This window comes from Pteronotus mesoamericanus, unplaced genomic scaffold, assembly GCF_021234165.1.
Source record: "Pteronotus mesoamericanus isolate MK-2021 breed Mesoamerican mustached bat unplaced genomic scaffold, CSHL_Meso_final scaffold_167, whole genome shotgun sequence".
Taxonomy (NCBI): domain Eukaryota; kingdom Metazoa; phylum Chordata; class Mammalia; order Chiroptera; family Mormoopidae; genus Pteronotus; species Pteronotus mesoamericanus.
This window is the reverse complement of record NW_026555308.1, coordinates 47,075,416-47,088,203: the sequence shown is the minus strand read 5'-3', so window position 1 is coordinate 47,088,203 and position 12,788 is coordinate 47,075,416. Positions and strand designations below refer to the sequence as shown.

The 12,788-nt window shown below is 35.6% G+C and overlaps 1 pseudogene; it reads left to right on the top strand.

The window, feature by feature from the left end:
• The first annotated feature begins 4,109 nt into the window (after positions 1-4,109).
• LOC129083552 (pre-mRNA-splicing factor SPF27-like) lies at positions 4,110-8,885 on the top strand (annotated as a pseudogene).
• Positions 8,886-12,788: the final 3,903 nt, after the last annotated feature.

Here is a 12,788-nt window from a genome sequence, read left to right as displayed (position 1 = left end):
AAATAATACCTTAACCATATATGTTTTGCAACTATTTTCTCTCTGTGACTTGTCTTTTCATTTAATTTAGTGTCTGTTGAAGAACAGAAGTGTTTGATTTTTCTATAGTCCAATTTATCATTTTTATTCATAAATTGTCTTTGAAATTGTATTTTGAGAAATCTTGACCAAATGCAGAATCACATGGGTTTGTTTCTATATTTTGTTACAGATTTTTCCATAGGTTGAATCTTGTAGTAAGTCTCTCTTACAGATGATGTGAGTAATGAATCACAGTTCATTGTTAAAAAGTATTTATTTTAGCATATGTGTGAAAGAATCATTGAGAGGTTTTATTCAAAAGCATTTAACTCTCTTCCCCAGAAGAAAAACATTTCCCTTTGAGTGTGTGTGTGTGTGTGTGTGTGTGTGTGTGTACCCTGGAATGAAATATACACCCCTTATAATGTAATAAGAAAGAAAAAAGTACTTTTTGTACTTAAACACCAAGTTTTCCTTCATTACCTTTAACAAACATTTTCATTACTTACTTACTAGCATCATTAGATTTCCTAAAGATAAATCAGGTGGGATTTCTCTGCTCAACATTTGAAAGTCTCTTATATACCCATTGTATTGATATTTATCATCCTAAAACACACTGAGTGTTTAAGACAAACATAACTGTGGTGTCATATGTGCACATTAATTTTGTTGCCCTATGTTAATAGTTTTCTTACTGTCCCCACTTTAATGCCACTGAATTAGATTGGTTCTCTACTGGGGTATCTTTTTTCTACCCTATCACAAAGCATTCAGGTGAATTCTAGAATTCATAGAACTAGGGTTTTCCTATGATATGCTTCCAAGAAATAAGCTCAGGAATTCAAGTATGTTCAATTGTCCAAAGCTATCTGGCAGCCAGAAGAAGTACACAGATAAAAATACCATGTTGTGAAGATTGATTATTTTTTCCAATTCATATTTCTGAGGTATGTATTTTCTTAACGAACCTGGTGTCTTCATCCGGAGAAGCATCTCTTGTACTCTCTGCAGTGAAATCTTTGCTGTTTTTCTCTTGGCAGCTAATACACTATCTGACTAGGGCCGACTAGTGAAACAAAGTAGTGTATTAAAAAGGCATACAATGCAATATGAAGATCATGTATCATAGAAATGTACACTTGAAACCTGTATAGTCTTATTAACCAAATCATCTCAATATTTTAATAAAAAGAAAAAATTTAAACAATAACAAGAAGGCATCCGATACATTCTTATCACTACCAAAAAATAAAGAATGAAATAATTGTATAATGTGAGGCAGAGTTCATTACTGACAACAGAAGTTTTGAAGGCTAGCAGTTCAAAAAAATGTGGTGACTAATGGTTGTAACAAAATTAATTTAGTAGATGTTAAGCCCTCTTTCTATATTCTTATTTCACTTGAATTTTCAGGTAATAAGGACGTCAATTAAAGTGTTGATTTGGGTCTATTTCTTTTGTTTCCCCCTCAATAATTCCATTAAACAAATATTTTGTGATGGACAACACTGATTACAGACTAGATAAGTATAAGTACTGGAGAGACTATTTGCAGGACAAGGACATTTCCTGGGAGAAGGAAATTTAATTTGAATTCAAAGATAGGTTCTGGAAAAACTTTCATGTATGTTGGTATTAAAGAGGACATTCTAGGAAAAAACAGCGCAAAGCCCTGGAATTTTTCTATTATTCTAAATTATACATAATCTCAGATTTTGTAGCTGAGAAGAACCTTGGAGTCCTCTCAGGTCACTATTTCACTGTTAATGTGACAAATCCCTGGAGTTGGCAGAAGTGACTCTAATCAGGGGTGTCCAACCCACGGCCTATGTATGGGCCACATGAGGCCCAGGATGGGTATGAATGTGGCCCAATGCAAAATCATAAATTTACTTAAAAACTTTTTTTGCTCATCATTTTTAATTAATGTTTGTGTATTTAATGTGTAGCCCAAGGCAACTCTTCTTCCTCCAGTGTGGCCCTGAGATGCCAAAAGGTTGGACACTCCATGATCTCTGTTAGATCATGGAAACAAAGGGAGGCAGATTATGTTTCATAAAAGTATATTTTACTAAAATTAAAATGTCAAAATCAGTAGTCTCTCCCAATCCCTTCATTTTACATATAACAAAGCAGTGCAATATTAAATTTATGAGTGGAGCTAAACAGAAATATAAGCACCACTGTTAGGACACATTTATAGATGTGCTAGAAATCTAGGAAAGAAGATTCATTTCCCAGGAATTCTTAAAAAAGGGAAAAATAAAAGTCCTACCAAGGTCAAGTGTCATGGTGACAATAACAAGGAAAGACTAATTTCCCATTTTATTTACAGGATATTTTTACTTTATAAAACACACAATTCAAAACACTGTAATTCCACCATCATAAGGAAAAGAAATAACGATCTACTGGCTAAATTAAAACTACTCATTGTATTGAGAAAATACATTTCTAAATGTAATGATAGAAATGTATTTATTTATTTTGAAATATATTCATTATCCATCTTTTGAAAGACAACACAGGAAGGGACACTTTCTAGTAAAGTTTAATGATGGAAGAACACTTCACAACTAATGATCGGAAGCTGAAAGAAATCCCCTAAATTCCAAAAAAATTTAAGTTGACCTACATATATGATTCAGGAAATTTTATTATCAAAACATAAAGACTTTATTTTTTTTCTTCCTTGTGGGGGCTCTAGGTAAAACATTTCGAAAGAATCATAAGCTCAAATCCATCCAGTAAAATACTGTCCCTCAAGATTTGGCTAGCGAAGGGACTAAACTGATCTTCCTCAGATCAAAATCACGCCATCCTTGCTGCTCAGTTTCCCCCTTCCTACTGAAGAGCTTTTTATTTTGCAGTTATGAACATGGTAGTTAGGAGCAAGGAAAAGTTTAAATCTATGCTTTCTTACAAATTGTGCAGGAAATATAAGCTATTGTCTTTGAAGAGTAAACATTCTGCTATGTAGACAGCTCTGTTGAAAGGAATGTGTAAGTTTAACATATATTTTACTGAATTCAGAAAATAATAACAAACATATGCTGAACTGTAAAAAACAGTTAATGGTCTCTTCAGTTTTTATGTTTTTAAAATTTAAAAATTCAGGAAACTTGTTATCTATCTTAGTCTTATTTAGTTGCTGCAAAAAATGTATTGGAAGCTCTCAACAATTGTATATTTTTTTCTTGCCATTTTCAGTTATACATTTTTTAAATTAAAAATAACAAATGACTATTGCTGTGTAAATTTGGCATAGTACTATTTAAAATCCAAAATATATTTTTCAGGTGTATTAGAAATACAAAGGCTCAAGGACTTATTCTATATCTTTTTAATCCTGTAGCTTTGTATCCATCCATAGCCTTAAGAATACTGTTTTTGATATCTAATTTTCACTCTGTGAGAGTTTGATACTTGCACCTGAACTTACATTTCTAACTAAACTGGGCTCAAATTTAAGAAAACCATAACACTCTTTAGGTAATTAGCAAAAAGTTAAGCAAGCTCAGGTGACATTTATTATACCAAACCTTAGACATAAGTGCTCTACTTAGTTGAATTGATCACTTTATTTATTCAGAAAGGAATACTCCGAGAGATTTAATTACAGAGTAAAACTATGTATTTTCATATTTACGGTAAGTCAGAAAAGGTGAACGAACCTACCTTAATTCAAATATCCATTTACCATGTGCATATATTGACTTATACAGAAGTCTCTATGCATATATGAGCCCGGAATAAGTTGGCTCAGCAAAGAACCTATTTATAGCTGACACTCTAATTCACTATTAAGGTTATTTATGAAACAGTTGATCTTATCATCAGCTGTAGGAAAAGGGCATAAATGAACTAACCTAGTTCATATCACAATTATTTCTCCCTTCACTGATGACTTTCTTCTTAGCTTTTTGGAGACCTAAGCAGTTACTGCTTTTATTTATTAGCTGTTTCCTTGTCTACTTGTGCTCTACTAAACTTGATTTAAACCTATGGGAATCCAAGAAAGTATCTTTATGCTTTAATATCCCATTAGACACACTTTACTCACACTAATAGTATCCAATTTAGCAATGCAGCAATTGAGGAGGTAAGTTATTGCCTAATGAAACATTCATCAACTTATTATCTTCTTCCTCATTCACTCTGTTCTGCCATGTGTTTTATTTCATTCATTTGTCTTGTTTTATATAATTTATTTTCTAATAATCTTTGTTCAAAACTGGCATAAAATTATAACAGTAGGAAGTTTTCTGAGACAAACACGACAAAGATGACTGAAAATATATAGGATGGAAAAGATTGCTTGTTGCAGATCTTAGAAGATTGATTTTCCCTTCTTTATAGTTTGAGTTTTTAAATCTTCTTGTGAAAACGTTGTCTTTGTTTTCTCTCTGATTAAACAAAAATACAATCTGAAGAGTAAAATGATTATTTCAGAAATACTTCTTCAAAAATATCTAAAATAATCCAGCATAAAGCAGTAAATCAAAGGATGCACACTTAGCAATTAGAAGTTGAAATCCTAATTATGATACCTTGCCCTGAAAACATGCCTGTTTTTGTGAAACTGATTAGTCTTTTATAATGGAAAATATTGTAATTGATTCTATATGGTAAGGGGAGATAAAATAGAAATAAATTGCATATCTCCTGACATTTATATTGCTAAATTGTCATAATTTGGTTTTTGTGTTTTTATAGGTAATAAGTGACTTGCAATTTTTATAAAATTATTGGAATATATTTTTGCTTTGAAATAGTGTCATAATACATATTCTAACAACTTATTCATTTCAAAGACTTCAGAATGTTTTACAGTTTTAACCTATTAGTAAAATGTTTTCTTTTACTAAAAGGGAAACACTTTATGAAAAAAATAAAAAAATATTTCACCATACTTTCTTATGGATGGCAACAATATTTTTATTATAAAATCAATATAGATATTTCAGAAGTACTAAAATGGGGAAGTGAAGCCTTAATTATGTGAAATAACACTATAAAGTTATTCTGTTACCGAACCTCTTCTGTAATTTTTATATAGCTGTGTATGGAATATGAATTATATCTGACATTTTCAAATACAAAAATGCTAAGGAATGAAAAGAACTGAGAGGTGACCATCTATTCAAAGAGAACCAGAAAAAAGATAGTAAAATAATACTAAATGTTATGAATTCACAGAGGATCAAGGTAAGTAATCATCATTACATTTGAAGGGAAATAAGACAAAATTTGAAAAAGAGAAGTTTGGTTCGTTAAATTGGCAAGAAAGTGCAATATTAAATGCTGTGTTATTCAACTCATAGTTGAATAAACCTGTAAAATATCAATTAGGTTTTCAAAAAATTACAAATCTCAGGACTTTCTGTCAGGATGACAGAGTAGGTAAATGCTGTGCTCACTTCCTCCCACAGCCACTTCAAAATTAATACCAAATTACAGAACAACCATCACTGAGAACCACCTGAAGCCTAGCTGAAAAGAAGTCCTATAACTGAGGCGATAAAGAAGCCATGTGGAGACTGGTGGGAGGGGCAGACACACAAATGAACAGTTGCCAAACCTGCAGAACAGCCATTAAGAAACAGAGTATCTCTGATGTCCCCCCAGGCGACTGAGCGTTCCCAACCCCACACCAGGCACCCCAGCCCAGGATTCCAGTGCCTGGGATAGAAGTCTCCAGAACATGTGGTTATGAAAACCAGCAGGGACTGTGACTGAATGAGACAAAGGACTTTTGGAGTGCCAGCATTCCTCTGAAAGGGCCCTTGCACAGACTCATAAACTCACTTTGAGCTCCAGTACTAGGGCAGCAGCTCAAAAACCACCAGGGATAAACAGGGATGAGGTGAACTGACTAACTTCAGGGTGAGGGCTGAAGGCGCAGAGGTCAGAGCAGCTCTCTGAGGGCATGTGCCATTGTTTTTTGGTTGAGTCCTCCACGCACCCAGCCAGAGGCATAGGTGGGCATCAATCTGAATAGTACACTACCTTGGCTAATGACATTTGCTCTAGGTGATTCCCTAAAACCTCATCCAACTAGTGAGCCTGGCCTGAATTTCTCCTAGTACATATTCCACACAAGTGGCCTTCCTCAGTTCACAGTAAGGGCTTTCCTAAAATCTCTCAAAGGTCCATAAACTCCAAACAAGCAGTGGTGTGTCCTTCGCATGCCCCATACCTTTTGCTAAGCAGCTACAAGCCAGGTAGTGTGGAAGCTGGCCTCAGGTTGCAGTATAGCTTTTCCCAGGTACCTACAAGCCCAGAAGAGGCAGCAAACAACTGCAGGTCACCCTGTAGCTCCTGCCAGGTGACCCTGGGCTGGGCACAGGCAGCAGCTGACCTTGGCTTGCACCAGATTTCCTCCAAAAGAGCCCAGGACGAGCAACCAAGTGGCCAGCTTCAGACCATACCAGCTACCACTCAGCCACCTCCATGAACGACACACCCAAAGGGAGGACTCAGCAGGCATCCGAGTCCCTCTAAAGGAAATCTACTCCATGGGGTTGGCAGCCACAAAACAGCTCACCCTCTGTAGTCAATCCCATTCCTCACAGCCAGGGAGCCAGTGGTGGGTCAGTCCCACCCCACTATCATGCCAACAGCAATCAAGTCTCAATTACAACAGAAAAGCACACACCAGCCACATAAGTAACATCAATGGAGCCAGGTGCTCCACTGGTGACCAGGAGACTAGCAAGACTTCTAGTCTCCCACTTCTGGGCCCCATAGGACACATAATACATAAGGCCACTCTGCCAAGACTGGTAAACATAGCATATTTACCTAATACATAAAAATTTATACAGGCACTCAGTCAAAATGAGATGAAGAAAATTGTACCAAGTAAAAGAACAGGACCAAACTCCAGAAAAATAACTAAACAAAATGAGGCAAGCAATCTACCACATGAAGAGTTCAAAATACTGGTTATAAAAATGCTCAATGAGTTTCAGGGAAAAACAGATGAACTCAGTGAAGACTTCAACAAAACAGAAACAAAAAAGGAAATAAAAAAATCATTGAAAATGAAGAACACATTAGAGAAAATTAACAGCAGATTTGATGAAACAGGATTGAATCAGTGATCTGTGAGACAAGAAAGTGGTAAAAAACAAATCATAAAATAAAAAAATAAAAAAATAATTTTTAAAAATGAGCATCATCAAGGGACCCCAGGACAACATTAGGCATAACAGTATTTGTATCATAGGGGTACCAGAAGGAGAAGAGAGATAGTAAGGAATTGAAAATATATTTGAAGAAGTTATGACTGAATATTTACCTAACCTGGAATTAGAAAACAGACACATAAATCCAGGAAGTGCAGAGAGTTCCAAACAAGATGAACCCAAAGAGGCCCATAACAAGACACATCATAATTGAAACGCCAAATGTTAAATACAGAGAATCTTAAAGCAGAAGGAGAAAAGTAGTTAATTATGTACTAGGGAGCTCCCATGAAACTGACAGCTGACTTCTCAACAGAAACTTTGGAGGCCAGAATAGAGTGTTGCAAAATATTAAAAGTGCTGCAATTCGAAGACCTACAACTAAGATACCCTACCCAGCAAGGTTGTCATTTGGAGTTGAAGGAGGCTGAGTTTCCTAGACAAATAAAAAACTAAAGTAGTTCATCACCACCAAACCAGCATTACAAAAATGGTAAAGAGACTGCTTTAAGAAGAAAAGATATGATTTAAAAAATGTGAATAAGAGAATACAGGAAAGAAAAACAAATTCTCACTGACAAAGGCAAATACATAATAAAAGCAGTGGATCAACCAACTATAAAGCTAGTAGAATGGCTAAAAAAGCAAAAGTAGGAAAATCATATATAATTTTAACAATAAATTAAGGGATAGATTCAAACACACACACAAAAGAAGTGAAATATAATGGTAAAAACATAAATGTGTAAGGCATGAATAAAAATTGTAGTATTTTCAGCATGTTCAAATTTAACACAGAATCAACTAAAATAGATTGCTATATACATGGCTTGGTATACAGGAAGCATAAGGTACCACAAGCCAAATATCTACAGGAAATATACAAGAAATAAAGAGAAAGGAATCCAAACACAACAATATAGAAAGTCATCAACAAACAAGAAAAGAGAATAAGAAAGGCACAGAGATGAACCACAAAAATAACCAAGAGTGGCAGGTTTTGTGGCTGGAGAAGTTGTGGTGGATGCACTGTCTTATTTCGACCAAGGTTATGAAGCACCTGGTATGTGAGAAGCATCTGTGGTGTTGGTGGAGGAGGAAACTTGCAGATACCCACCTACTAAGAGAAGACCTGCAAAGCTACCTGAGCTATCCAACAGCCTCAGACTTATTCTGCTTTTGAAGGTGAATTTGAGTAATTGGCTGCTTGACAACCAATTGAGCTGCTCAGTATGAAATAATATGAACTTCCAGACCCTTCCTCAGGACAGAAAAATGAAATAGCTGCGTGGAAAAATGAGTAAGCAATTCTATGGCCAAGTTAGATCATCAACTGGTTCAAATTGAGAATCCAGAACTAATGTCAGAGTTTGGATGCCATGTCTGTAAAGTGTATAATGGAAATCTAATTTATGGGATTGAACATGCACAGAAAGAGTTCCAGAAGTTATGGAAACATATTCAAGATTTAAATTGTCAGCAAAAGAACATGCAACTCACAACCAGATGTAAATTAAGAGAAATGGAGTCATTGGGTATCCCTGGTGAGTAAGAATTATGAGATTGAAAGGTTTATTGTGCAATTAGAAAAATGAAGTTTTTCAAATGGAGCAGCAACGTAGGTCCACAAAACATCTGACAAGACTTCTAAAAAGACAAATTCAAGTGTGAGGATGGCCCGAACAAAACAGAAAAAACAAGAAAATTTGTATGACATTGGGTGAACTGCAGTGTTAACCAGCCCTACCATTAGACCTTTGATATGTGAGCCAATAAAACTGCCTATTTTGCAAGTCAAAAAATAATCAGAAAAAAATGACAATAGCTACATACCTATCAATAATTATGTTAGATGTAAATGGCCTAAATGCTCCAAAAAAAAAAAAAAGACATAGGGTGGCTGAACAGGACAAGAAAACAAGACCCCTACATATATTGCCTACAAAAGACCCACTTCAGATGAAAAGACAGAGACTGAAAGTAAAACGCTAGGTAAGTGGGCAGGAATGGGTGGCCAGAGGGAAAATGGGGAAATAAAGCAGGAACATCACCATTATAATCTAACAGAGAACTTAACGCAGAAGGCTAGAAGCAAAAGGGAGACATGCCTCACAAGTTAACTCAGCCGTCCTGAGCCTGATTTGATAAGACTGCCAGCTGTCCCAAGCATTACAAGCAAAACAGCTTAGGAGGAGGGGAGAGTCCCCAAGACTGTCCCCAAGTCTGAGAAAAAGGGCTTCTGTAACAATCTTACTATGATTGCCGGGTGTTCTAAACATGGCAGGTGGGAATCACACAGGAGGAAGGAAGGTGCCTACGCTGGGCAAGGGGGCCTCTGCAACAATTTCACTAAGACAAAGAACCTTTACTAACAGAAAGGAAGCCTTTGTAGCTGCGCATTATTTCCAAGAGGAAGAAGTAGGAGGAATCTAGAAGCTAAGATATATAACCCCTGAACCCCAATAGTCAGCATACTTAGATTAGCTAAGTACCCACTTGTAACCTTGGCTCAAGTGTATAGAACAAACTTACTAACAACTTACTTTGTTCTGTACATGGGGCATTTAGACTAGCCGGGTGCCTGCCTGCAGCTTTGTGCTCATGAGTGTTTCATAAACAAACTTGCTGTCTCATTTCTACTCTACTTGTTTGTCTCTTGCTTGAATTTTTCTCTTGTAAGCAAGACAAGAACCAAGGCAGGGAAGGAGGACTTCCTGACTGGGGTCTCTCTCTCCCCTCTGTAACAGAAGAACATATTTCATGCAATTGGGTTGGTTTTTTTTTAAAGCTGGAGTGGTAATACCTGTATCAGAAAAAAAATAGACATTAAAACAAGGTCTTTAACAAGAGAAAAAGAAGAACATTTATAATAATGAAGAGATCAATCCAACAATAAGATATAACTCTTGCAAACATTTATTCATCCAAAAATGGAAGATTTAAATATATAAAGCGAATATTGATGGGCATAAAGGGAGAGATCAACAATAACACAGCAACCCACTGGCATCAATGGATAGGGCTGACAGATAATAAACAAGGAAATAAATGACCTTAAATGGCACATTTGACCACACAGATTTACATATGTCACCAAAAAGCAGAATATAAATTTTTCTCAAGTGCACACAAGAAAGACCACATTTGCCCAGGCAGAACGTGGTAGGCCACAAAATAAGTCTTTACCAGTTTAAGGAAAATGAAATCACATCAAACATCTTCTTCTATTATAATGGTATGAAACTAGAAATCATTTACAAAAAGAAAATAAATGTATACATACACGTGAGGCTTAATAACCTGATACTAAACAACGAATGGGTTAACAACAAGATCAAGGCAGTAATCAAAGGTACTTTGGCACAAACAAAATAAAAACATAATGACTAAAATCTATGGGAAAAATTTAAATTTGATGTAGTCACATTTGTTTTTCTTTTGTTTCCCTTGCCTGAAAAGATATATCAGAAAAAAAATATTTTTACATGCAATGTCCGAGATTTTACTGCCTATGACTTCTTCTAGGAATTTTATGGTTTAGGGTCTAACATTTAATCTTTAATCCACTTTGAATTTATTCTTGTGTGTGGTATAAGAAAGTGGTCTAATTTCATTTTTCTGCACGTATCGCTCCAATTTTCCCAACATCATTTATTGAATAAACTATCTTTAGCCCATTGGATGTGCTTGCTTCCTCTGTCAAACAATAATTGACTATAAAATTGTGGGTTTATTTCTGGGCTCTCTATTCTGTTCTATTTTTCTATGTGTCTGTTTTTATGCCAGTACCATGCTGTTTTGATTACTATGGCCACATACTATACTTTAGGTAGTGTGATTCCTTCAACTTTGTTCTTCTTTCTCAAGATCATTATTGCTGTTTGGTGCCTTTTGTGGTTCCATATAAATGTTTGAAATACTTGTTCTAGTTCTGCAAAATATATCATTGGAATCTTAATAGGCATTGAATCCATATATTGCTTTGGGTAGTGTGGACATTTTAATGATGTAATTCTTCCATTTCATGAACACATTATGGCTTCCACTTTACCTTCTTCAATATCTTTTTACGTGTCTTAAAATTTTCTGAGTATAGGTCTTTTACATTCTTAGTTAGACTTATTCCTAGATATTTTATTCTCTTGGAAGCAATCATGAATGGGATCATTTTCTTAATTTCCCGTTCTCATAGTTCAGTATTGGCATATAAAAATGCAACTGATCACTGCATATTAATTTTGTATTCTGCTACTTTACTGAATTTATCAGTTCTAGTAATTTTTTGGTGGAATCTTTAATGTTCTCTATGTACAGTATCATGTCACCTGCAAATAAAGAGAGTTTTACTTCTTTCTTTCCAATTGGAATGCTTTCTATTTCTTCTTCTTGCCTGGTTACTGTGGCTAGGACTTCCACAACTATGATAAATAACAAGGGTGAAGGTGGACGTCCCTGTTTGGACCCAATCTTAAGGGGAACACTGGTAGTTTTTACTCATTGAGTATGATGTTGGCAGTGGAAGGACCCGAATAGACATTCTTCCAACGAGGACATGCAGATGGCCAACAGACATAGTAAAAGATGCTCAATGTCACTAATCACCAGAGAAATGCAAATTAAAGCCACAATGAGACATCATCACCTTACACCTGTCAGAATGGCCATCATAAATAAATCAACAAGTGCTTCCAGAACTGGAGAAAGGGGGAACCCTTTTGCATTGTTGGTGGGAATATAGATTGGTGCAGCCACTGTGGAAAGTAATATGGAGATACTTCAAAAAATTAAAAAAGGAACAGCTTTATAACCCAGTCATCTCACTTGTGGGAATATATCTGATGGAACTCAAAACACTACTTTGAAAGAACATAAGCACCCCTATGTTCATTGTAGCATTATTTACAATCGCCAAGACATGGAAGCAACCCAAGTGTTCATTAGTAAATGAATGAATTAAACAACTATGGGACATTTACACAATGGTATACTACTCAGCTGTAAAAAAAAAGAAAGAAATAAAGAAAAGAAAAGAAAAGAAAAGTTTACCCTTTGTAACAGCATGGATGGACCTGGAGAACATTATGTTAAGTGAAATAAGGCAGTAAGAGAAAGAGAGCTACCATATGGCTGTTGTAAATTGTGCTGCTATGAACATGGGGATGCAGAGGTCCTTGTGAACTGGCGTTTTGGGGTTCTTAGGGTATAATCCCAGCAGTGAAATTGCTGGGTCAAAAGGCAGTTCCATTTTTAGCTTTTTGAGGAAATTTCAAACTGTTTTCCACAGTGGCTGCACCAATCTGCATTCTCACCAATGGTGTATTAGGGTTCCCTTTATGATTTCACTTGTATGTAGAATCTAATGAACAAAATGAACTAACAAACCAGGCATAGATAAAGAGCCAGCTGACAACTCTTGGGGAGGTTAGGGGGCGGAGGGATTGAATAAAAAGGAAAAAGAACTCATGGACATGAACAACAGTGTGAAGATTTCAGATAGGAAAGGGAGTAAAAGGGGATAAATGGTAATGAGAAAATGTGATTAAAAAATCTATGGATGCAGACAAAGTATTTTGA